At 44.0% G+C, this 24,456-nt stretch overlaps 2 long non-coding RNA genes across 2 annotated transcripts; one reads left to right on the plus strand and one right to left on the minus strand.

Annotated features, from left to right (window-relative positions):
• Window positions 1–1,029: 1,029 nt before the first annotated feature.
• LOC142772106 (uncharacterized) lies at window positions 1,030–3,722 on the minus strand. Its single transcript, XR_012886276.1, has 2 exons — window positions 2,941–3,722; window positions 1,030–1,107 (listed from the first exon to the last, which is right to left on the minus strand). It is a non-coding gene; the product is annotated as an uncharacterized LOC142772106 (long non-coding RNA).
• A 173-nt stretch (window positions 3,723–3,895) lies between these two features.
• Window positions 3,896–8,036, plus strand: LOC142772107 (uncharacterized). The gene is made up of 2 exons (XR_012886277.1): window positions 3,896–6,126; window positions 7,959–8,036. It is a non-coding gene; the product is annotated as an uncharacterized LOC142772107 (long non-coding RNA).
• The last annotated feature ends 16,420 nt before the right edge of the window (window positions 8,037–24,456 follow it).

Below are 24,456 nucleotides of genomic sequence, written 5' to 3' on the forward strand. Positions count from 1 at the left end.
TAGATGGATGTATGGATGGATAGATTGATGTGGCTGCACCCCTTAGATTGGGCGGCGGCTAACGCCACCTAGTCGTATTACTTAGTGAACCAACAATTTGGTTTATCTTTTTTTCCCTTTAAATAATGAAGTTGAGGACTGGTACTTTGCAGTCAAAGGTTTAACTTTCACGCGTGCCTTGACTTCAGCCACCAATCAGATAACCTCCTTCGAGTTAATTCTACCCACTTAAAGTATATTTTGCCCTCCCTGTCCCTAAACCTCAGTGCTTTGAAATACTCTGCGCCATCATCCTGAACTATAGGGTGAAGCCCTTTACAGAACATTATCAAGTGCTCGGCAGTTTGCTCCTCATCTCCACATGCACTGCTTACTGTTTCTACGCCTCCGTACTTGGCCCGATATGTCTTGGTTCGCAATGCTCCCGTCCTGGCCTCTAACAGTAGAGAACTACCCCAAGTGTTATCATATATTTTTCCTTGGCAATTTCCTGCTTAAAAGTTTAATAGATCTCTGGTGCAGACTTATTAATCATGGGAATTCTCCACTTATCAGTTTACGTTTCCTTCACTTTCTTCTTAACCAATAGTTATTTTCGCTTTGGCCCCTGCTGTTTTCTAAGCAGTTACGCGTGAATTTTCTGGTTCACTTCCTCTATTTTTTATCGACATTCTTCATGTACAAGTACCTGAAAACTTTCTATCCCAATGCTCCTCCTTCATTTTTCTAAATCAGTTCTCAAATTTTATCGTCCCGCTTGCTTCCCTGCCCTCAAATGATGTTGATTCCATATAACCTTGTACTCCCTAATTTGGTGTATTCCCATGAGCTCCTGCAGCAAGCCTACCTATTCCACGTTGCTTAATTTCTGATCTTGCTCGAACTTTTGATTTCATGCACAAGACCGCATTGCCGAATGTTAGACCAGTAATCATGACCACTTTCCATATTCCTCTCACAACATCATGCCTATTGTACATCCTGAAAATGTATGCGCAGACGAACAAGGACAAAGAAAGGAATACAAACTGGCGCAATCTAACAACTGATTTATTAATCGAAAAACATTGACTCTTTTTAACCCTCGGAACAGCGCTCCCTGGTGACCTAAAAAAAACACACAATGCACTGCGCACTTACGACAACGATAACAAAAACATAAAAACGATACCAGTTTCATTGATTGACAGACAGGAGCGCGATTTCTTTTGTTAGTAAAGCTACTGAAGGGTGGCTAACACAGTTGTCTTTCTGCTTGTCTATATGATATGCCTCCATTATCTCCCTTGACGTCTTGTTTCTACTCCTATACAGCAAGGTAGTGTCGCCAAAGCAAGGAGAGCATGCGCACTCATTGCAATGCATTGCCAAATGGGTTACAGGCCGACCCTTCAGGCTTGACATATGCTCTCTTAGCCTCGTGTTAATGCACCTGCCAGTCTGCCCTATATATACACAACCGCATGATAAAGGTATGCAATACACCACACTGTGTGCACATTCAACAAACCTGAGCTTATGTCTTATGCTACATCTCTTATGTGCGTTGGTCCCTCTGTCGCATTGCTGGTTGACCAACGCGCACACTCCTCCTATTTTGTTTTTGGCCGAAAACACTACTTTCACATCATACTTTCCAGCCACCTTTTTTAATCTATGTGACAGCCTATGTACATAAGGGACCGCTACTACCTTAGAGCTAGAACCAGTCATCCCACCTGTTTCCAAACATGGCGCCGTTTCCCGTCTGAGCTTCTTTAATAACCTAGTGCCTACGGCCAACATCACAGAGAATGGGTACCCCTCGTCCTGGAGCCTAGAGACCTGTTCATGAAACGACGCATGAACAGTATGGAAACAGGATTTAACCAATGCAGACCGAAAACAATTTGTTATAATTCCATTCTTGACCAGCTTAGAATGACATGAAGCGAAACTCATAAGCGGCTTTCCTGCCCTAGGCGAAAAGGTCCAACACACATGATCTGACAAAAAGTCCAGCTTCAAATCCAAAAACTGTAGCTTATTTTCAACCGGTACTTCTGAAGTAAATGTCAACCCCTTTCCTAGAGAATTAAAAGCATTCAATACCGAAACCCTGAAGTCCTCTTTGTGCACATCGCACCCCAACACCAAGTAGTCATCGACATACCTGAAGACCTTGTAGACTACACCTTGTAGGCAAAACGACAAATCTCTATCTATGCTGCCCATGAAAATGTCACTAAGGACCGGCGCTACCTTTGACCCAATGCATACCCCCTTCGCCTGGATGAACGTTTTATCCCCGAACCCCACGTGAGTGTTCTCTAAATAAAAGCTCAGAAGCTCAAGAAAAGACTCGACGGCCATACCACAGGTGTTGCGAAACGTCACTTCATTATTTTCTGTTATGCACTCTAGGACACAATGCATTAAAGGCACATGCGGCAACGAGTAATACAAGTCCTGAGCGTCAATGCTGATACCCCAACTGTTTTTTCTGTTATCTGATGCAAGAAACCCCGTGAGACCCTCAGAATTAGCCAGCAGAAAAGGGTCATTTACTTTCAACGACTTCAACATCTTTTGCAGATACCCCGCAACTAGCTTCTGCCACGCCCCTTTTTCTGAAACAATAGGCCTAAAAGGAACCTCCTGCTTATGGGTTTTTGCTGTGAAAAACACCTTCAATTCCAATCCCTTTGAATTCCCAACATCCGACGCAAGTTTTTCTAAGTTGCATTTCCTTAATAACTCGACAGCCTTCCTCTTCACGCTTTCTACATTCACATGACATTCTTTAAAGCACTTTTGAATTGCCGCAGAGGCTTTATCTACATACATAGTCTCCGGTAGAACAACCAAAAAACCTTCTTTGTCCGCTTGAACAACTCTTAAGTTGTTCTCAACCAAATAACTAGCAACCCGAGCGACATTACGGCAAGGCGTGGTGCTTACCGAAGCTTTGGCGACAACGTCCACACATTCCACTACACATCTGTCTTTTTCCTTTTCGGGTACTTGCCGGGCAATGTCTCTTGTGAGGGATAGCTTGTCCACAAGGTCAAGTCTAGGCTCCACACAGAACTTCGGTCCCAACCTCAGGACCTTTTGTTGGCGCTCTTCCACCACCGCATCACCCAGGAGTAGAAGGCCTCCCTTCGGCGGATCTCTCTTTTTCCTGGGCAAGCCCCGACGCACGTCATTCCACATGGCCTCAGTTAAAATGTTCGCTTGTCTACACCACTCGCGGAAGACCTTGACGTTTAGACGCCCATCAGAAACAGACGAACACGCCACTCTTAGGCAATCCTTGAAGTGCCTAACCTGTCTTCGGCTCTCTGATCGCAGAATCTTGCTGATTCTTCTCGCATGTCCTTCCGATGGAGGCAACCACCCGCACACAAGCAGAACTTCCATAGGGCACTGTGCATTCTTTAGGAACCAGCTCAGCTTGCGGGCTCTGCATTCGCAGACCGCGATAAACGGCACCAGAACCGCCGGGTTAGATAAGTCAAAGTTAGGACATGAAGAAAGAAGGCCGGATGAACTAGAAATAAACTGAAGCAAAACTGCGATTCGGCCTAGTTGGAATCTATCCATCCTGAAAATGTATGCGCAGACGAACAAGGACAAAGAAAGGAATACAAACTGGCGCAATCTAACAACTGATTTATTAATCGAAAAACATTGACTCTTTTTAACCCTCGGAACAGCGCTCCCTGGTGACCTAAAAAAAACACACAATGCACTGCGCACTTACGACAACGATAACAAAAACATAAAAACGATACCAGTTTCATTGATTGACAGACAGGAGCGCGATTTCTTTTGTTAGTAAAGCTACTGAAGGGCTGGCAGAAAGCTACAGAAAAAGGGGCGTGGCAGAAGCTAGTTGCGGGGTATCTGCAAAAGATGTTGAAGTCGTTGAAAGTAAATGACCCTTTTCTGCTGGCTAATTCTGAGGGTCTCACGGGGTTTCTTGCATCAGATAACAGAAAAAACAGTTGGGGTATCAGCATTGACGCTCAGGACTTGTATTACTCGTTGCCGCATGTGCCTTTAATGCATTGTGTCCTAGAGTGCATAACAGAAAATAATGAAGTGACGTTTCGCAACACCTGTGGTATGGCCGTCGAGTCTTTTCTTGAGCTTCTGAGCTTTTATTTAGAGAACACTCACGTGGGGTTCGGGGATAAAACGTTCATCCAGGCGAAGGGGGTATGCATTGGGTCAAAGGTAGCGCCGGTCCTTAGTGACATTTTCATGGGCAGCATAGATAGAGATTTGTCGTTTTGCCTACAAGGTGTAGTCTACAAGGTCTTCAGGTATGTCGATGACTACTTGGTGTTGGGGTGCGATGTGCACAAAGAGGACTTCAGGGTTTCGGTATTGAATGCTTTTAATTCTCTAGGAAAGGGGTTGACATTTACTTCAGAAGTACCGGTTGAAAATAAGCTACAGTTTTTGGATTTGAAGCTGGACTTTTTGTCAGATCATGTGTGTTGGACCTTTTCGCCTAGGGCAGGAAAGCCGCTTATGAGTTTCGCTTCATGTCATTCTAAGCTGGTCAAGAATGGAATTATAACAAATTGTTTTCGGTCTGCATTGGTTAAATCCTGTTTCCATACTGTTCATGCGTCGTTTCATGAACAGGTCTCTAGGCTCCAGGACGAGGGGTACCCATTCTCTGTGATGTTGGCCGTAGGCACTAGGTTATTAAAGAAGCTCAGACGGGAAACGGCGCCATGTTTGGAAACAGGTGGGATGACTGGTTCTAGCTCTAAGGTAGTAGCGGTCCCTTATGTACATAGGCTGTCACATAGATTAAAAAAGGTGGCTGGAAAGTATGATGTGAAAGTAGTGTTTTCGGCCAAAAACAAAATAGGAGGAGTGTGCGCGTTGGTCAACCAGCAATGCGACAGAGGGACCAACGCACATAAGAGATGTAGCATAAGACATAAGCTCAGGTTTGTTGAATGTGCACACAGTGTGGTGTATTGCATACCTTTATCATGCGGTTGTGTATATATAGGGCAGACTGGCAGGTGCATTAACACGAGGCTAAGAGAGCATATGTCAAGCCTGAAGGGTCGGCCTGTAACCCATTTGGCAATGCATTGCAATGAGTGCGCATGCTCTCCTTGCTTTGGCGACACTACCTTGCTGTATAGGAGTAGAAACAAGACGTCAAGGGAGATAATGGAGGCATATCATATAGACAAGCAGAAAGACAACTGTGTTAGCCACCCTTCAGTAGCTTTACTAACAAAAGAAATCGCGCTCCTGTCTGTCAATCAATGAAACTGGTATCGTTTTTATGTTTTTGTTATCGTTGTCGTAAGTGCGCAGTGCATTGTGTGTTTTTTTAGGTCACCAGGGAGCGCTGTTCCGAGGGTTAAAAAGAGTCAATGTTTTTCGATTAATAAATCAGTTGTTAGATTGCGCCAGTTTGTATTCCTTTCTTTGTCCTTGTTCGTCTGCGCATACATTTTCAGGATGGATAGATTCCAACTAGGCCGAATCGCAGTTTTGCTTCAGTTTATTTCTAGTTCATCCGGCCTTCTTTCTTCATGTCCTAACTTTGACTTATCTAACCCGGCGGTTCTGGTGCCGTTTATCGCGGTCTGCGAATGCAGAGCCCGCAAGCTGAGCTGGTTCCTAAAGAATGCACAGTGCCCTATGGAAGTTCTGCTTGTGTGCGGGTGGTTGCCTCCATCGGAAGGACATGCGAGAAGAATCAGCAAGATTCTGCGATCAGAGAGCCGAAGACAGGTTAGGCACTTCAAGGATTGCCTAAGAGTGGCGTGTTCGTCTGTTTCTGATGGGCGTCTAAACGTCAAGGTCTTCCGCGAGTGGTGTAGACAAGCGAACATTTTAACTGAGGCCATGTGGAATGACGTGCGTCGGGGCTTGCCCAGGAAAAAGAGAGATCCGCCGAAGGGAGGCCTTCTACTCCTGGGTGATGCGGTGGTGGAAGAGCGCCAACAAAAGGTCCTGAGGTTGGGACCGAAGTTCTGTGTGGAGCCTAGACTTGACCTTGTGGACAAGCTATCCCTCACAAGAGACATTGCCCGGCAAGTACCCGAAAAGGAAAAAGACAGATGTGTAGTGGAATGTGTGGACGTTGTCGCCAAAGCTTCGGTAAGCACCACGCCTTGCCGTAATGTCGCTCGGGTTGCTAGTTATTTGGTTGAGAACAACTTAAGAGTTGTTCAAGCGGACAAAGAAGGTTTTTTGGTTGTTCTACCGGAGACTATGTATGTAGATAAAGCCTCTGCGGCAATTCAAAAGTGCTTTAAAGAATGTCATGTGAATGTAGAAAGCGTGAAGAGGAAGGCTGTCGAGTTATTAAGGAAATGCAACTTAGAAAAACTTGCGTCGGATGTTGGGAATTCAAAGGGATTGGAATTGAAGGTGTTTTTCACAGCAAAAACCCATAAGCAGGAGGTTCCTTTTAGGCCTATTGTTTCAGAAAAAGGGGCGTGGCAGAAGCTAGTTGCGGGGTATCTGCAAAAGATGTTGAAGTCGTTGAAAGTAAATGACCCTTTTCTGCTGGCTAATTCTGAGGGTCTCACGGGGTTTCTTGCATCAGATAACAGAAAAAACAGTTGGGGTATCAGCATTGACGCTCAGGACTTGTATTACTCGTTGCCGCATGTGCCTTTAATGCATTGTGTCCTAGAGTGCATAACAGAAAATAATGAAGTGACGTTTCGCAACACCTGTGGTATGGCCGTCGAGTCTTTTCTTGAGCTTCTGAGCTTTTATTTAGAGAACACTCACGTGGGGTTCGGGGATAAAACGTTCATCCAGGCGAAGGGGGTATGCATTGGGTCAAAGGTAGCGCCGGTCCTTAGTGACATTTTCATGGGCAGCATAGATAGAGATTTGTCGTTTTGCCTACAAGGTGTAGTCTACAAGGTCTTCAGGTATGTCGATGACTACTTGGTGTTGGGGTGCGATGTGCACAAAGAGGACTTCAGGGTTTCGGTATTGAATGCTTTTAATTCTCTAGGAAAGGGGTTGACATTTACTTCAGAAGTACCGGTTGAAAATAAGCTACAGTTTTTGGATTTGAAGCTGGACTTTTTGTCAGATCATGTGTGTTGGACCTTTTCGCCTAGGGCAGGAAAGCCGCTTATGAGTTTCGCTTCATGTCATTCTAAGCTGGTCAAGAATGGAATTATAACAAATTGTTTTCGGTCTGCATTGGTTAAATCCTGTTTCCATACTGTTCATGCGTCGTTTCATGAACAGGTCTCTAGGCTCCAGGACGAGGGGTACCCATTCTCTGTGATGTTGGCCGTAGGCACTAGGTTATTAAAGAAGCTCAGACGGGAAACGGCGCCATGTTTGGAAACAGGTGGGATGACTGGTTCTAGCTCTAAGGTAGTAGCGGTCCCTTATGTACATAGGCTGTCACATAGATTAAAAAAGGTGGCTGGAAAGTATGATGTGAAAGTAGTGTTTTCGGCCAAAAACAAAATAGGAGGAGTGTGCGCGTTGGTCAACCAGCAATGCGACAGAGGGACCAACGCACATAAGAGATGTAGCATAAGACATAAGCTCAGGTTTGTTGAATGTGCACACAGTGTAGTGTATTGCATACCTTTATCATGCGGTTGTGTATATATAGGGCAGACTGGCAGGTGCATTAACACGAGGCTAAGAGAGCATATGTCAAGCCTGAAGGGTCGGCCTGTAACCCATTTGGCAATGCATTGCAATGAGTGCGCATGCTCTCCTTGCTTTGGCGACACTACCTTGCTGTATAGGAGTAGAAACAAGACGTCAAGGGAGATAATGGAGGCATATCATATAGACAAGCAGAAAGACAACTGTGTTAGCCACCCTTCAGTAGCTTTACTAACAAAAGAAATCGCGCTCCTGTCTGTCAATCAATGAAACTGGTATCGTTTTTATGTTTTTGTTATCGTTGTCGTAAGTGCGCAGTGCATTGTGTGTTTTTTTAGGTCACCAGGGAGCGCTGTTCCGAGGGTTAAAAAGAGTCAATGTTTTTCGATTAATAAATCAGTTGTTAGATTGCGCCAGTTTGTATTCCTTTCTTTGTCCTTGTTCGTCTGCGCATACATTTTCAGGATGGATAGATTCCAACTAGGCCGAATCGCAGTTTTGCTTCATGCCTATTGTATCTCCACAGTGACCTATTTTTCATCACTGCTGCTATCCTGTTACTTTTAAACGTTACGTACATTTCGTGTTCTCTTAGGTACTCTGTCCCATTCCTTATTCATACGCCCAGATATTTATATTTATGTGTTATCTCTAGCATGACTTCCTGTATCCTAAGCTCACTGTTGTGTCGGTGGGCGGCGTCCGAACGATGGCAAGGGGCCCGACGACTGGACGCCGCCCGCCAAAACACAACATGACGACGAGTATGATACGAAGATACCACTGCCGAACTTGATGCTTGTTTATGAGCCTTGCGTTTCGGTACGACACCGACAACTTCCCCGGCAGACACGTTCTGGATCTGGTTCGTCTTGGACACATCTTCTCGAAATGTCCTAGAGTGTTACATTTACGACAATGCCGATTCTCAGCTGGACAATTTCAAAAAAACGAACGAGGAAATCTGCTTCCACAGCGGCCACACGCTTGATGCGGTAAGTCGCCTCGAGACTTTTCCTTCTGAACTGCAGTCCAAGGCTCCGACGATGACTGTGGTGGAAAGTATTCATTTGTTATTTCCGGAACTTCCGTGACGTCACATCCTTCCGAATACGTTCCGGTAACGTCGCGTCTTCCCCAGTTGCTTCGGCCATTACTGCAATTTTTGTTTTTCGCGCCGACATCTTGCCCGCCATGTCCGATCACTTGAACACTTTCAGGTTAACTCGACACAAACGCTCGATATGCCTCAGAGAACGCTTCTAAGCTCTGCCCGATTTCTTCAGCCTTCTCTTATGACAATTCTCCCCCATGCGCAAGCAATTTCTCTCTAACCAGCGGGTTGGAGGTACCGTGAATGATTTGGTCACAACGCGTTCCGCGTACGTCAGGCCAAATATACATCTCACGGCCCTTTCGTTTAGAACGGTCACATATTCCAAGAAATTTACCATGGGCAGGTGCCGCCCACTTGTGAATTCATGACGTTCTACCTCTGCGTTGAGAGACGCGGCAAAAGCCGATCGAGTTGTTCCACGAGCACTTTGAATTTCAATTCGGCCGTAAACGATGAATCGCTTTCAGACACCGACGCGAGTGGCTCGACATTTGGCGTAATCGACGCCGCATCATCGAAACGAAATAATGACGGTGGTCAGCTAGACTGTTATAGTACAATTTCGATGTAGAGTATTATAAGGGCTCGGCAAACGTGGTTGCCGATGCCTTGTCTAGACTGCCATAACTGAACAGTCCAGAACTTAGTCAGGAGGAAGAAATAGTATCATTATGGACATCAGTAGTCGATAAAGAAAATGTGCAACTTGCAACGGGTACGGATGAGACATTACAAAAAGTGTGTGAGTTGTATCCAAGGGTTGGCCATCAAAGAAACCAAATAATGGCTTAATGGCATATTTTCATGATAAAAATGATCTCTCCTTTGTAGACGGGTCACCTATGCGTGGTAACCGTGTTGTCATTCCGATTGCCCTTATGCCCACTTTCATGCAGTTAGCACATGAAAATAATCATCAAGGAATAGTACGTACTTAGCTGTCAGCTGACACACATGATTGTGCTCTACATATTCCTCTATAGAATGGTCCATTTTCAGCCACCAATATCTCTCACGAAGGAGTTGTTGGCGGGCGGCGTCCAGTCGTCGGGCCCCTTGCCGTCATTCAGACGCGGCCCGCCAACAGAACACTCACTACTTTCATTATCATTAAAAATCATGACTGCTATTTTTTTTCTTACTGAATCTGAAATCTAACCTACCTCCCTCATTACCGAAGATGTCCGCTAATCTCTGCGAATCTTCCTTGTTCTCGTCCATTAAACCATATCATCTGCGTACACCAATGCTGGTAGTGCCTTATCGAAGAGTTTTTCTTGTTTTACGAAAGAGACGTTGAAGCCAAGTCCACTTCCCACTAATTTGACCGCTAATCCTTGTAGGTACATTAAAATTAACAAGGGTGACTGAGGACACCCCTGCCACGCCCCACCTAATGGGTCATCAAAAACAAGCTTCTGTAATGGGTTGGAGCATTAGACGGCCCACTCGTGACGCTATTCACATCGTGCAATGCCTCGTTGTTATTTTGCTGTTCAAAAAGACATTATTACTCATATTGAGGCGATTCCTTTCCCGACTTCAAACTTCCTAAGGCAACTTTGCGAAGAAGTTCAAAACACCGGCGTGGCTTATTCGTAGAATACTGGAATGGCACGCAGCAGACCCAGGTTCTAGCCCCACTGTGTCCTTGGTACTAGGTTTTGTTTTCGTATTTCGTAATAGTGGTCATGGACGCCGGCGGTGGTGGTGGCAGCAGACAACTATGGCGCTGTGTGTGACCCGAGTTTTTTTTTTGACCTCATAACAGCTTTCGCTGTAAAATATTCAACATACTGCTTTCGCAGGTAAGTGATGAACATTTAAGGACGATAGAACAGAGAATGACGACCAGAAAAGCAAAAGGAAAATCATTAGTAGAAAGTGTACTGTATATGTGAAGAAAAAAAAGTGGAGATAAAGAAAACTTGGTGCTCGCAGGGACCGAATCTGTGGCCATCAAATAACGCTTTCGACACTCTGTCAAATGAGCTATAGCGGTGTTCATCCCTTCATCCACCTCAAGGGATGTACATACATGTGCATTCAAACCTGAGAATGCTAGTCAGCGCCACCAGTAGCAATGACCATTATCTGGCCAACATTACTTGCCAGGAACAGGGGTGCAAAGTTTTTGCCTTAATTGTAAACTTAATATTGACCAACCTTCCCATGGTGACGTTTCCTACCATATCAACCATGCAACGCACTCTCATGAAATACAAACTAAACGACCACGAGCTCATCTACAAAGCGCACCTTTCTGTAATGATCCGTGGAATGAATACGCTTTCGTTACCGTTTAAAAGTTGCGTTGCCGAGAGATGCACCGATGTGCAGTTTATGGGTCGGCAAGTTTCTAAGAGGACGTAATGGTCAGCAAGTGTCTTTCGGAATTGATAGCAGGTGTTTTATAAAGTCGATACTTTGCAGAACAGGCCTTTGTACCACCGCAGCATGGGAATGGGATGCACAATAGGGCAAGCCACGAACTTTGGGTAGTCAACGAAGCCGACTTGCTAAAGTTAGCGAGCCCGCAATTAGCATCCTATTACCAATGCGTTTTCCCTGCGAAAAAGTCTTCACTCTTAACAAACCTAGCCTGATGTTGCCAGGCGACTTTGTGTGCTTTGTTTTGATGTCACTCTTTCAAATTTAACAGAATTGAAAGCAATGTTTTCCTGAGTAAGCTAAGTAAAAGGAAACTTCAGCTTCAGACTTAACCGTTATGTATTTACTGCTGTTTTGCAGTTTCGTTCTGGGACGCTTCGCTACATATCGAATTTCCTGCTTCAGTATGTGTACTTCGGTATGAAGCCTGTTCGGCTATCTTTCAACTTTTGGGCAGGGTAAGGCTCATTTTTATGGCGCAATGTCACACGTGCATTCTACAACATGTCGTCAAGTCCCGTTTACCTACATGGCCGAAAAATGGCAATGCATTTTACTACACAGCCATGTTGCGTGATGTTTTATAGTAGCTGTTTATTCAAAATTACAAAGCAGCAAAACAGCGTGCCTGTGTGATATGTCTCTTCGTTCTTGTTTTCCCTAATTTCGTCTCTGTAGGAAGAAACATGTTTACCGTGAACTGCTTGGAAGCATTCGTTGCTTTATTACGTCCTCTTCACAGGAGACGTCGAATGCAATACGGTTGCATGTTAAAGGAGTATTTAATCGGAAGACGGTAAAACAACTGTCGTGCGTGAAAAGGCATCCCGCATGTGTGACAATAAATGAGCTGAAAATACTGGGCTGCACTTGCTACCATGCCTTCACTGCCACTTTTCACAAATGAAAAAGTGAACCTTCCTATGTTCATTGAGAAAGACTGAAGAAAAAACACTTTGGGAGTTGTAAAGGCCTGGCGTTTTAGTATATGATGCATACTTTTGAATGCATCTTCTATTTAGAAATAAGATACGAAGTTTCACTTCACAAAAACTTAGTTCTTCGAAACAAAATATGTGCTGAAAGTCAACTTCGTTTGTATTCGTCAGTGCTTCAAATGTGCGACGATATGTCGAAGTTCGAAGAAAACCTCTCTTAATCGGAAGTTTTTGTGGCACTCTGCTGAAACTTGCACTCATCAGTCTCTCCTCTTTTAATCTGAACCATGCAACGCCTCATTTTTGTGTGATTGTCAAATTCTGTTGTGTTTACCTAAGACCAATTCTCAGCAATACATAAATGGTTTGAGCCTGTTCTTCTGCAAACATCTTAAGGGCTGTTTTTTTAATGTCGGTTTTGAAGGTTCCACCTCATTTGCTATTCAATACGTTTGATCTGAAAATAAAGCATAACCTCCTTCTCCCCCCCCCCTTATTTTTTATCGTGATAACTCAGTAAGCTTAGAGATCCGGTCTAAGAGGACTGATCACTTTGATATTCTTCTTCACATCACGCATCATGCCGACTGCGACGGATGTGGCATTGGCGAATATAACACGAATACATTCAAAGAGATGGTACAATACATTTAATGGTCGTTAGAAACAAACTAACACACTAAAAAGATCTTTCTTAAGCTTCACCCGCATTCAAGAATTGTTGAACATTTTAGGAAGTTTAGTAGCCCTTCGCGTATGAGGGCAAATGCAGGAAGAAAATGAGAGCGTACGTGGCTGACTTCTTTCTTTCTTCTTTTTTTCATTGGGTATTGCGTCTACGTTACCAGATCTGCACAAATATACGAAATATTTTCGGGTATAGATACTAAAATACACGTACTTAAATACTGAGATACAAACGTAAACGACGTAATAGGTTATTTTGAAAATATTTTTGAAAACAGAAAAAAATCTTAGCACACTCGCAGTGAAACCACAGTAAATGTTCTTCGAGCAACGTGCCCACTAAGCCATAAGTAAAAACTTTTGTCAAAAAGAAAAGTGCGCACAATGACATCATTGAGCACTCTACAGAAAAGCGAGGTACTTTCTAGTGATCTGCAAGGCATTATGTCCAATTTCGTTGACTCGGGGGCTGATAACGTGAATATTATGGCTGAGAATTTTGTAATTAGTTAATAGCGCTCCATGAGCACTCGTTAAACATTTGTAATTTTCGGCCACCTGGTTACATAATTTGCAATATGTGACATCTGGCTGGAATTTTATTTTCTATCACTCCATCTTAGTTATGTTCACGTCGTTTCTTTTTGGCATTAAACCAGTACAGCGTCTTTTTATGATGGTGTTTCGAGTATCGGCATGGCTAGTTGGTAAATTACGGAGTTGCCATGCAATCGGCCCGTGTTCGAACCCTTGTTTCATCCTGCATCTTTCTTTGTGTTTTTTCATGTTTTTTCTCCTTATTTTATGCGTATATGTTTAGGCAACTCTGGCGGTGGCAGTGGATATCCGTGACAACAAAAACGGCCTTTGTAGTGGTCTTCTAACAAGTCTCACTTTAAAAAGGGAAGGAAATATTGAGAAATAAAAACACAATAATAGAGCCAAAAAGTGCGGATAGTTAAGCTTTTTGCTGCGAAAAATGCATGTTATAAGATCCCAGCATCTATTTTAGGCGTGATAACTGTCCGCTGCCGCTGGTGTCCATAGTTTCAATCGAGGGAGATAGGAGAAAATATTACAGCATATACATAGAGTGAATGCTAGTGAGGATGGCAATCGCGTCCATCCATCCGTCTACTGGTATCACACTAGAGCACGGATAAAACCGACAAACGGAAAAGTGCTTCGCTCTGCTCATCATCACGCATTTACTGCGTGCGTATGCTGTCAGTTTTTTTCATATATCCTCCTTAACTGCCAACTATACGAAAACCACTAAGGCCTTGTACCAGTGATATTTCGAAAAAAGCGAAATAAAAAAATTTCTTAAAAGCGAAATAAACAAAATTATCCGGATGAAACAGGGTTTAAACCTGGGTACTCTCCATGGCAGCTCAGTGTTCAACCACAGAGCTTTGCTGCTGCTCCGACTACTCAAGAATGCCGGATACAAGCTGCAGACCAGAAACAGAAAACAGGGATGGTAACGTGTGCAATAAACTGTTATAACAGTAAAATAACAAACACGGGTGCCACAACTCCAATTGTGTAAACAGGTATCATACAGTGCAAGCTGCGTACTTAGTGGGTCGCTAAATGTTTCAAACTCAAGGCTCAGAATTACCCTTCGTCATCAGCCTCAGCATCAACAAAGCTGCTGGACCGACGGGCATGTGTTCGATATCGACTAAGGCGGTCACATTTTGACGATGTCCACGTATAAAAATCCCTTGTACCGTGTTGTACATGTCAGTGCACGTGAAGGAGCACCAGATTTTCGAAATTTCTGGTGCGCGCCTGTAGGGCATCCCGCATAATCATATCAGTACGAGGGTTTTCATGTACGACAATGTCATAAGACGCAAAAGTGGCTCAAAAACAAAAACAGCAATGGAGTTATTCTGCGCGTTTTCACACAAAACAGTTGAAATTCCAACTGAATGTGTTACTCGGTTCTGTGATTCGTTAGAATATTACAAGCTGTTCGGGGTGTAAGCGTTTATAAGATGTAGTCACTTCACTAAATTGATTACAAAAATAGTTGTCCAAGTACACTAAGGTATTATTCGGCTTTATTTTTCTTGAAGAATGCAAGTATGCAGTGAAAGAAATCACTTCAGTAATTATTGAAATTTTTTTCCTATATTTTTACTTTTATACGTATGAGAAAACAGAACTAGGGCCGGATTCACAGAACTCACTTACGAAAACATTTTTCCGGAAGAGAAACTTGGTTGCGTAAGTCTATTCATGAAACGAAAAAAAAAAAAACGTCGTAAGAGGCCATCGTTGTCACATCGGCCGCTGCAATAAAGAGCGCTGTAACTGCCCGGAAACATGTCAGCGATGATGACGCAGTTAATATATTTGCGTACGTCCCCGAAAAGGGCTCGTAAGTGGATTCATGAAGCAAAATTTTGCGTAAAAACAGCGTGGCTAAAAGAAAATCCTAAGAGTGGTCCAGACCACTTAGAACCTGCCGCCACGACTGTAGACCTAAGAGTGGTCCAGCTACTTAGGACCTGCTGCCACGACTGTATACTTTGGTGCCCCGGCTGGTTTTGAGTTAATTCACCCCCATGAAGGGCTGCCTGATGACTGCTGGTACGTTTTCATTTATTTTGGCGCTTTGAGTTTCGTGTGTTGTTTCCCTTGTACGCAGTAGATAGTATTGACAACCACCGTCGTCCAGTAAGTTCAAAGTCGCTGTAATTGAAGAATCCTATTGGGCATCAATGACATAAAATTATGCATGTAAAATTTGTGGCTGGATGAAAACCAATGTGCTGCGTGAATGGTCGGTGCATTCGAACGGGGCACGGCACAAAATCAACCCTATTTGTTATGTTGTTGTGTTGCGCCCCATCTCATCCAATTCTCGAGATCCTTGCCTCTCGAGATCCTTGCCTCATTGGTGGAAATTACCACCAAAGAGGTTAATGGGAGTACATTCTTTGCATGCTATTGGAAATAAAAATGAGAGGAACTTTTCAGTGAGTGGCTTATAAAGCTTGTGCTCGAGTGTACTTCGATTGGCTTTAATGCTCCAATGGGTGTGATCTCTGAAATACAGCTGTCGATAAACTTTGGGGCATTCTGGAATGGCGCGTACTTTGTAAACCGAAGCGCATTAGGGGTGTGAGTAAATACGTACGAAACTACAAACAAGTCAAGCATTTTCACCTTCACTGTTCAAAAACCGATATGGACCATGATAATATGGCAAGCAGTATGGATAAAATTACCCTAGTAACATTAAAAGACACCGGAAATATGCAAACCCTCACGAATATGGAGCAATCCTTGGCTTAATTCGCCCTGCGACAATTACCAGCCGTTTAACTTGGCGCACGAACATCATTCAAAGGTAGAGCAAGTCAATGACATGTATTTTGTGTGACGCAGCGATCACTTGACCTGGGAATAACTGTGTTGCGAAGGCGAATCCTTCGTCGCATGCACTGATCGAAGCAGCCGACAAATGCGACCAGACGACCGCTTGGCTGGCAGGCACAGCTTGTGATTGTGAAGCAATACCCTCAACATCAGCCCTCTCCGTGACATTGCCAAAACACTTCTTGCATCTGGCACGACTGTCGTTTTCATCATATCACCCCCCTCGCAGAGAAGAGCACATTTTTGTCACGCTGTGAAAAATACGCAAGTACTTTCTAAGAGCTCTCTTACGTGCTGCGCAGTTGTTAAAAACATTATGGCGTCGTAAACAGCATCTCGGTTGGTGCGAAGTTTAGCAAACGCTTCTCGCATGAGTTACTTCAACGTTCAACCGGATGCGTTTCGATGACGGCAGCTTTTGCGGTGCGTGTAAGCAGTGTGGAAAGCTGCAGCAGTGCAATGGTGTACGGTGACGCATAGCGAAGCCTGTGCGTCGGTGTGTTTATCAAGCGGGGATCGGCGCCGGTGTATCGACGGCAACTAGCACTCGAGAAGCCTCTAATGTGTAATTGTGTGCCATTAACAGTTCGTTAGCTTGAATTTCCAGTCTCTAAGTTGGGTGCTGTGCGACATTTCGAATTGACAGCGTTTTTGCACGTTACTTGAGTGACCCCAAGTACGTACAGAAACGTATGAACTACGCGCTGTGCTCGGTTGTTGCTTTGCCACTGTTTAGGCCGTGCGCTTCCATTTTCTTGTGAGCAATCTAGTGTTCGTGAGTGAAACGATTTTTGTTTGCAACAGTGGTGCTGTGTTGGCGTTTCAAATACTTGTGAAAAAGGTGTGCTCGTGTGACCGAAAATCGAAAGACAGCGTTGATAACTGTTCTGCCCTGTGAAGTTGTGGTGGTGGAACTTGGCGCTTTTGTTTGTTAACTCGTCACTTCTCCTTTTTTGTGATAACCATAGACCTAGCACTGGGATGTGATGAACCAAAGCTGCGAGATGCTACATTCTGTTGCGGATTGTGTTACTTTGGCAGTGCGCCTAGACTGTTCTTAGGTAAGAACTTGAGAGTTTTATGTGGCAACGAGAGCCCGTGAATGTCAGGCTTCCTCTGGCCCCCAAAAAGAAAAAAAAGAGATTTCACCGGTGCCTTGCTTTGGATGAAGTTGTAGACCAATATCGGCTAACTACAGGTTTCTGAGTTTGTCTGGCCATTGTTTTGCATGGCACTAGAACCTTGACAACAGCCGGTCATGGCCAGTTCTTACACTATATGAATGGACATGCATGCCTGGTGAGCCCTTCATTGCTGTCATCAGCAGCTTCCCGTCAGCAGATGGCCTTGCCTGTTGGCCATAGAGCACACTTGGTTCCTCATGACAACGACGGCTACTAATTGCTGCCGTCGGTAGGCTGACCTTGCAGAACTAAATTTGTTTCCGCAGCCCTCTGCTAAGGCGTCTCTCATAATCATGCGGTGGTTTCTGGACGTTAAATCCCGCATCTCAATCAATCACTATTAAATTTGTCTCTGTTCACGCAGTACTATAACGTGTGAATGTTTTTAAACCTACCAGATGTAATGTTTCCTATGTTAGGATGAAGCATGAAAAATTTACTACTACTGTTATATACATACATATATGGAGAGAGGCGGGCAAATGCATCAAAAGTTTTTCATCACTTGATATAAGTGAGCACTTGTTTGATTATTAGGATGAGCCTGTCAATTTACCACGTTTGATAGTTAGAAAAGTAATGTGAATTTATTTTCCAGGAGCCAGGTTGCACTTGAGGAAATTATGTTTTTGAAAAATTAGTTCTGTAGAGGATTACCACTGTGGTAGCACTATACTTCACTAGGACATACATATTACGTACGTAAATTTACGTAAAATACGTAAATTTCACTAGAGGCAAGTGATTGTGGCAGATTTGGTCACTTTGACGAAGTGATAGCTTTGTCAAATGGGTATTACAAGTGAGTGCTTTTAATGATTGTTTTTAAATATTTCGTTTTTGGCTCTTCACAGATCGGAGAGGTTAGTTTGTTAAGGTCCTGTGATGCATCGGTTGCACACACTGGAATATCAAGCCTCATCATGACTTGGAGCACCTGTACAAAAATAGGAAGGACACGTGCTCCCTAACTGTGCAAGTCTTTGTCACTGCTGGAACTGTTACCATTCAGTGGACCTGGATGTGGCCTGGAAACATGCATGGTAGCCTCATCTGGAAGGACTGCGGTATGCTTGGGAACTTTGAGGGCACACAACTGCCCAACGGCTGGCTGCAAGGTCAGTTTTTTTTAATACATACGATTAAGTGAACACCACTTACCGTGCACAAATTGAAAAACCAAGCATGGTTAGTTGCAGTGAATGCCTGTATAATTCTCACACGTAATGCTTAATGAACATTAATAGAACTAAATGGCGAAATAACGGAGAATGTTGAAATTTGAAAGCCTGCAATTTACGATGAAACGCCAATCATCTGAGGCTCAAAAGCTTGTGCTTTTGAACGAGCACAAATACTTTGATTCCTTACTGAGCTCTCGAGCTTGTGACTCGCTCTGTGAATCAAGTGCTCTAGAAGGAAATAGCAAGTGCGTGACAATCCGCCTGGCTGTTCACAACTTGCAAGAAGAAAGACCTATCGAACAAGCCTCAGATGACATAGGGCCAGTCGCTGCATCTTTTACTTGACGTAGCTTTTTCATTCTCAGTGCTGTGGCACTGAGAATGATGTTTCAGCCGAACGTGTTCATCGCAATTGCATAGTGATATATTTTTTCTACAAATTGTATCTGCCCTAAGTAATTATTGTTGATCTCTAAAGGTGACGTTCAGTGTGTTTCAAAGCCATGGCTTCTCATCTCTCTGTCTGTGGCTAGCCAAATTTAGCAGCAGTGTGATGCAACCAGCACACATGCAAGCCCAGTCACGGAGCGCTCCTTTGGTGTTCTGTGCAGCATACATCATATTCATCTGGCAAGACACTGATATCAACAATAATGGTGTGTGTTGGTGGTACCTGTAGGAGCCCGTCGTGTTTGTAGCGTATGTGAATTTCCTGTGATGAAGTGCATTTTTCGAAGGTTTTTCTCAATTGGAGTAATATAAGTCAGCAACAAGCGTACTCCTAATCTACACGTGCTTTGTGTCTTCTAGACTGCCCATTTGCTCCTATACATGGTATGGTGAGCTGACTATTTTAAAAGCCTTAAAGTTATGAACATTTGCTGTTTTCTTGTAATGCAGTCTAACTTGTGTTTCTTAGTGAACCCATTTGTGGTGTGCTCCTCGCACCTAGTGTAAAGTTGAAATATAGGAAACTTTATTGGCTTATTATGCCTGGCAGAAGTTTCATGCGTTCATCTATAACACTGTAGTTTTGCTCTTGTATCATAATAAAATATATATTCAGTCTTCACTGTTTGTGTGTGTGTTAAGGCTTGTCATCTGCTTCTGAAAATACGGCATCTGTAAATATGAGCACATATTTAACGCTTTTACGCTTTTGCATGTAGCATGGTTGTAACAATGATCTGTCATTTCTTAAGTTTTACCAGTAACAAGAGATGCGGGGCAGCACGGTCATGTACAGTGTATTAAGAACATGGCACAAAAGACCAACTAGTTAAAAGGAACTGCCAGTGACAGTTCTCCTGCTCAACGTTTACGACAGCAGAACGAGCAAATTGTGATGTCAGGAGCCGTTTGAATTTCATACACAGTAAAAATTTTTGCACCCAAAAGGGTGTAAAAAGGGTGCTTTTACGAGAAAGCACCCTTTGAAACACCCTTTAACACCCATAAATGGTCGATTGAAAAAAAGCACCCCTTTGTTGGGGTGCTTGCCTCAATAGCACTCTAAAATAGGCTTTAAGGGTGCTTTTGTGCCTGAGAAGGGTGTAGGTGCCGATTCATCAGATGGAATATGCAGCATAAGAAGAACACATAATTATAATATTTGGGATTTTACGTCTCAAAAACCTCGATATGATTATGAGGGTTGTTGTAGTGGAAGGCTGCAGAGATTTTCACCATTTGGTGTTCTTTAATGAGCGCTCATATCGCACAGTGCAAAGGCTTCTACCTTTTCGCCTCCGCCTTAATTCGACTGCCACGGCCGGCATCGAACACGCGACCTTCGGATTGGCGGCTGAGCAGCGCAGCTACTGCACAAATACGTGGACCTTGCGTTAAATGACGGCCTAATTGACTTAGAATGTGTGAAGGTGCTCTCCGAATACAGCAGAATGTCAGCAGAAGCAAATCGCGTTTCATCTATAATGGCAATTAACTGCAATCCATGTTACGAAAGCTTTCCTTAGCGTTGGTTATAAGCTGCATGTTTGCTATGGATTATATACACACAAATAATGTTCGCCCGAGTATGGGTGTGTGTGCGTGTAAGCGCGATTGTGTGTACACCCGTGCATATGTGCGTGCGCGTGTATGTGCGAGTCCCTGCTTGTGTTAAGCGTGCCTGTGCACATGTGTGCGCCCATGCATGCGTGCGTTTACGGTCGCGCGTGTGTGTGACTGTATGTGTGTATACGTGTATGTGTGTGCGCCTGTGAATAAGTATGCGTGTGTATCAGCCCGTGCGCCCTCGAATTTCGTGTGTGTGTGTGTGCGGGGGGGGGGAGGCACTGCTTCTTATTGTTTAAGGTCCCACACCTGTTCAGGCTAGGAGTCTATATGGGAGGTGGCTTAAGGAATGGCGGTTGTCAACGCACTGTACATGGACTATTCAGTACATGGAAAACAGCTGCACATTTTCGTACCTGATCGTTGCTTACGAACTTACTGTGATAGCTGATTAGGTACGCTGAGGTGCTTCTACGCTCGAAAACGTGGGTTATGACCAATTCCCACGGAAAGCTGTCACTGCACTTATGCACAACCATCGTTTATATTAACAACGTTTAACAAGAACGTGCCCTGCCTTTGCTACAGGTGCTTAGCTAGCTCATTGGGTAACCAGATGGAATTATCTGCTGATCATGTGGTCAGCAAAAGTTTGTTATAACAACCTCGGCACGTTTCGTGGTGCGTGACAAGCCTTCTAAAGATCCGCGACTGTGGATTAATTTGTTCCAGCTTCGACTACGCATTCAGTGTTTGCGGCACCATACGCAGAAGTGCCAGACACAGACAATGCAAAAAGAAATTTCTCTGGAAAAAGGTGTAGTGATGCTCTCCCGCTAATGCCACCGAGGACGAAATAATTATTGTTTCTGGTCATTCCATGGTGCACTTTGTTTTCCGCAAGTTTTGCTTCACTATTTTTCGCCCAGTGCAGTCGCATTCCGTCATAATACTCCAAGAACCCGAGGCTGGTAAATAACCTGCGTCGCTGTGCGACTGGCTGGAAGGAGAGTTGCCATTTACAAGGAGTCATTCCGCGAGGAACGGCCGTCCGCCGTATGCGCCATAGCGTTTGCTCTTCGGCGCCGTCCTGGCGGGTTTCCCGCTCCTCCCCCCCCCCCCTGCTCACCCCGTGCTCCCACAACGGCGGCGTAGATAAGGGAATAGTTGCGTCACCGAACACCTGCGTCGACAGCTGGGGCGCCGCCGCCAGTGCCTCCTCCTTCTCTCTCTCAACGTCGTTCTCTCTGTCTCATCGTCTTTCAAATGCGTTGCGTTGGTCTGGGGTCTTGGTCGCTGTGTGTGTTCTAGCGAACAGGCGCATATTCAATGGTGGTCACACATGACACCGTGTTCGAAGTGACGCTCGGATTAAGGAATATTCATGGAGTGGCGGACACGAACAACGTGGGCCTGTTAACGGTGAGTGTACTGTTTTCGTAAATAGTAATCATACAGCGCTAGCTGGGCGCCTGCAGCAGCTCTGCCGAAGTAGGCTGCCAGCCATTTACAACAGCATGCGTTCGCGGGCCTGTTGCAGATGCCCGATTAAACGTGTGACTTAACGAGTTCACACTGCTATGCGCGATGTTGTGTAAGTGCCTGCATCACTCATACAGTGAGTGATGTGATCACTTAACAAGGGCGCGATTAGTTGCTGATCGCACATTGTCTCTACACTGCACAAAGTGATTGATATTGTTTTAAGATGTGCTTTGGGCTACATCGTAATAACATTTCTATCAATACTCAAATGTGCAACGTGCTTCTGTAGGTGTAAGCGCAAAAAAAGAAAGAAAAAGCAAAAATTATGTACAGAGGCGCACTGTCCGAAATGGCTTTTTTTTTTGCTTAAAGGCGGTATAGTTGGAGGTGCTGATATGCGGCGATGCTCCCAGCACGTGCGCCTCGGTCTTTTAAGCGCTATTTAGGACAAGCGCCACCAGCAACAGGGAAAGATCTAGCAGACTTCCAAAGGCGCGTTGTTGTGGCCATCGCTGTGCGTTGTTTTCCCTCGTTTCTGTTTGCTGTTTTCGTGCTTCGCTTTCATCTGCGATAATGTTCGGCGTTATAACAGAATCGAGAGAGTATACGTGACTGTTGGAGCTATGTGCGGTTGCTCTAGCATAAGCTATGGCTGCTGCAACGTAGTCGGCGTCCGCGCGCGTTGGTGTCGTTCGAGCGCTCTTACTTGCGTGATTGTGTTTAACTGAGTATTTAGGCACGGGTTACGTTTGTAAATCCCGTAGTCAATAATCGCTAATAGCGTGCCCCTGATTGCCATCAGAGGATGGGCTTGGTTGTCGAAATATGCAAGACGCTTTTTCTGAAAGCAAGCTTTGAATTTTTTTTTAAAGAAGTACATTCATACGTACAAGGCAGAGCTTATTGCAGGCCCGCAACTCTTTAAAAACTGGACGAGCTATCACACCTTTTATCAAATTACAATGAATTAAGATGATTGAATTATAGATGACGAATTTCTGTGCTAGATTAGGTGCACAAAACACATGTTCGCAGCCCTACGTCTAGAAAGCAGGCAAATGGGAAGCACAGCGTCAAATTTGGATTAGATTCCATTGACGGAGCGTCTTGTGAGAGTAGAAAGAACGAGAAAATTGTTAGTTTTTGATGCCCTTATAGAGGCAGTCAGAATTGCACTGATTGGTGACTTGTAACAATTCCTCAGATTGTTAGAGGCGTGATTAAAGTCAGTAAATCTTTTATTTTTTTTTGCAGACCTCTTCGCTAGTGCCACGCCCAAGATCATTTGTTCTCATGTAAAAGAGAAAGCAGAGATGTCTTCACTGTTTGTACACGAAGAGGTAAGTTTCTTGTGCATTTTGATTAATGTTACATGTTCTTAACGTTGTACTTTAGGAATTGTTTTTCACACTGGCTCACTACCCTAGAAGGAATTTGATTCTTAGGTGAGTTCAGGCTTTCGTAAGTGCCATTTTTGAGCTGTAGTCTTACAACTTCACCTCATTTCGGGAATTTGCTGTATGCTGGAAAACTCTTATCTTTATCATACGAAATTATTGGAATGTATGGGTTGTATGCTTCGAGTTCAGTGTAATGTCAATTACACGCCATTTCGAAGGATACACACTACACATTCTTTATATATGGTGCTGCCAGAACAGCACGAACATCCTTTTATGAGAAGTCATATTTGCTCTTATTACAGGATGAGAGGGTGCCGCTGACGTCCTGCGTAGTCTACACCGGACCCAGCCTAGAGCAAGCCTGCTTCCTGAACCTCCACATGGATAACCGAAAAATCTTCTGTGTCAGTAATGACGAAGAAGGAGTGACAGCATTGATGAGTTGATTTTTTTTATTTTCGACATTGTCTACGGCCGCAAGGCCTTTAACGTCCACCGTGATTGAGCGGCTTTTTCTCGGCGCGAGTTTGGAGTTTATCAAAGAAGTTGTTCAGGCAGTACGACGCTGAAAATTTTAGTGTCACAATGCCTGAACAACTTCTTCTAGTGTGGTCATGGTAGATGAACAAACATTGTTATTTGTGTAAGTTATTTTGCTTAAATATAGCTGGACCATTCCATGCCAAACGTCCCAGCCACTTTGGCGACCATCTGAATTGTACTTGAAAAAAAAAGTGCTGACTTACTGCGTTGAAAACAGTGAACTGCTAGAATATTTCAGCGAGAAAAAAAAGTTTTGTTCATGTGGCTGGCTTATAACTTCCTGGCATAATGCCGTCTGTGTGCTGTTTGTGGAAAATTTCGTTTTAAATCTACCGCTTATTTTTTCTAAAGCAAATTCGGTCTACCTGTTAAGTAAATGTGCTTCTGTAAGGTATTTGAAGCTCAATAATAATAGTGCAATTTTTTGCCACATTTGCTTCCAAGAATAAAGGCAAAATGTGTTATGCTTGCATTTTTATTGCAATATTGCAC

This window comes from Rhipicephalus microplus, chromosome 9 (genome assembly GCF_043290135.1).
Source record: "Rhipicephalus microplus isolate Deutch F79 chromosome 9, USDA_Rmic, whole genome shotgun sequence".
NCBI classification, from domain to species: Eukaryota; Metazoa; Arthropoda; class Arachnida; order Ixodida; family Ixodidae; genus Rhipicephalus; species Rhipicephalus microplus.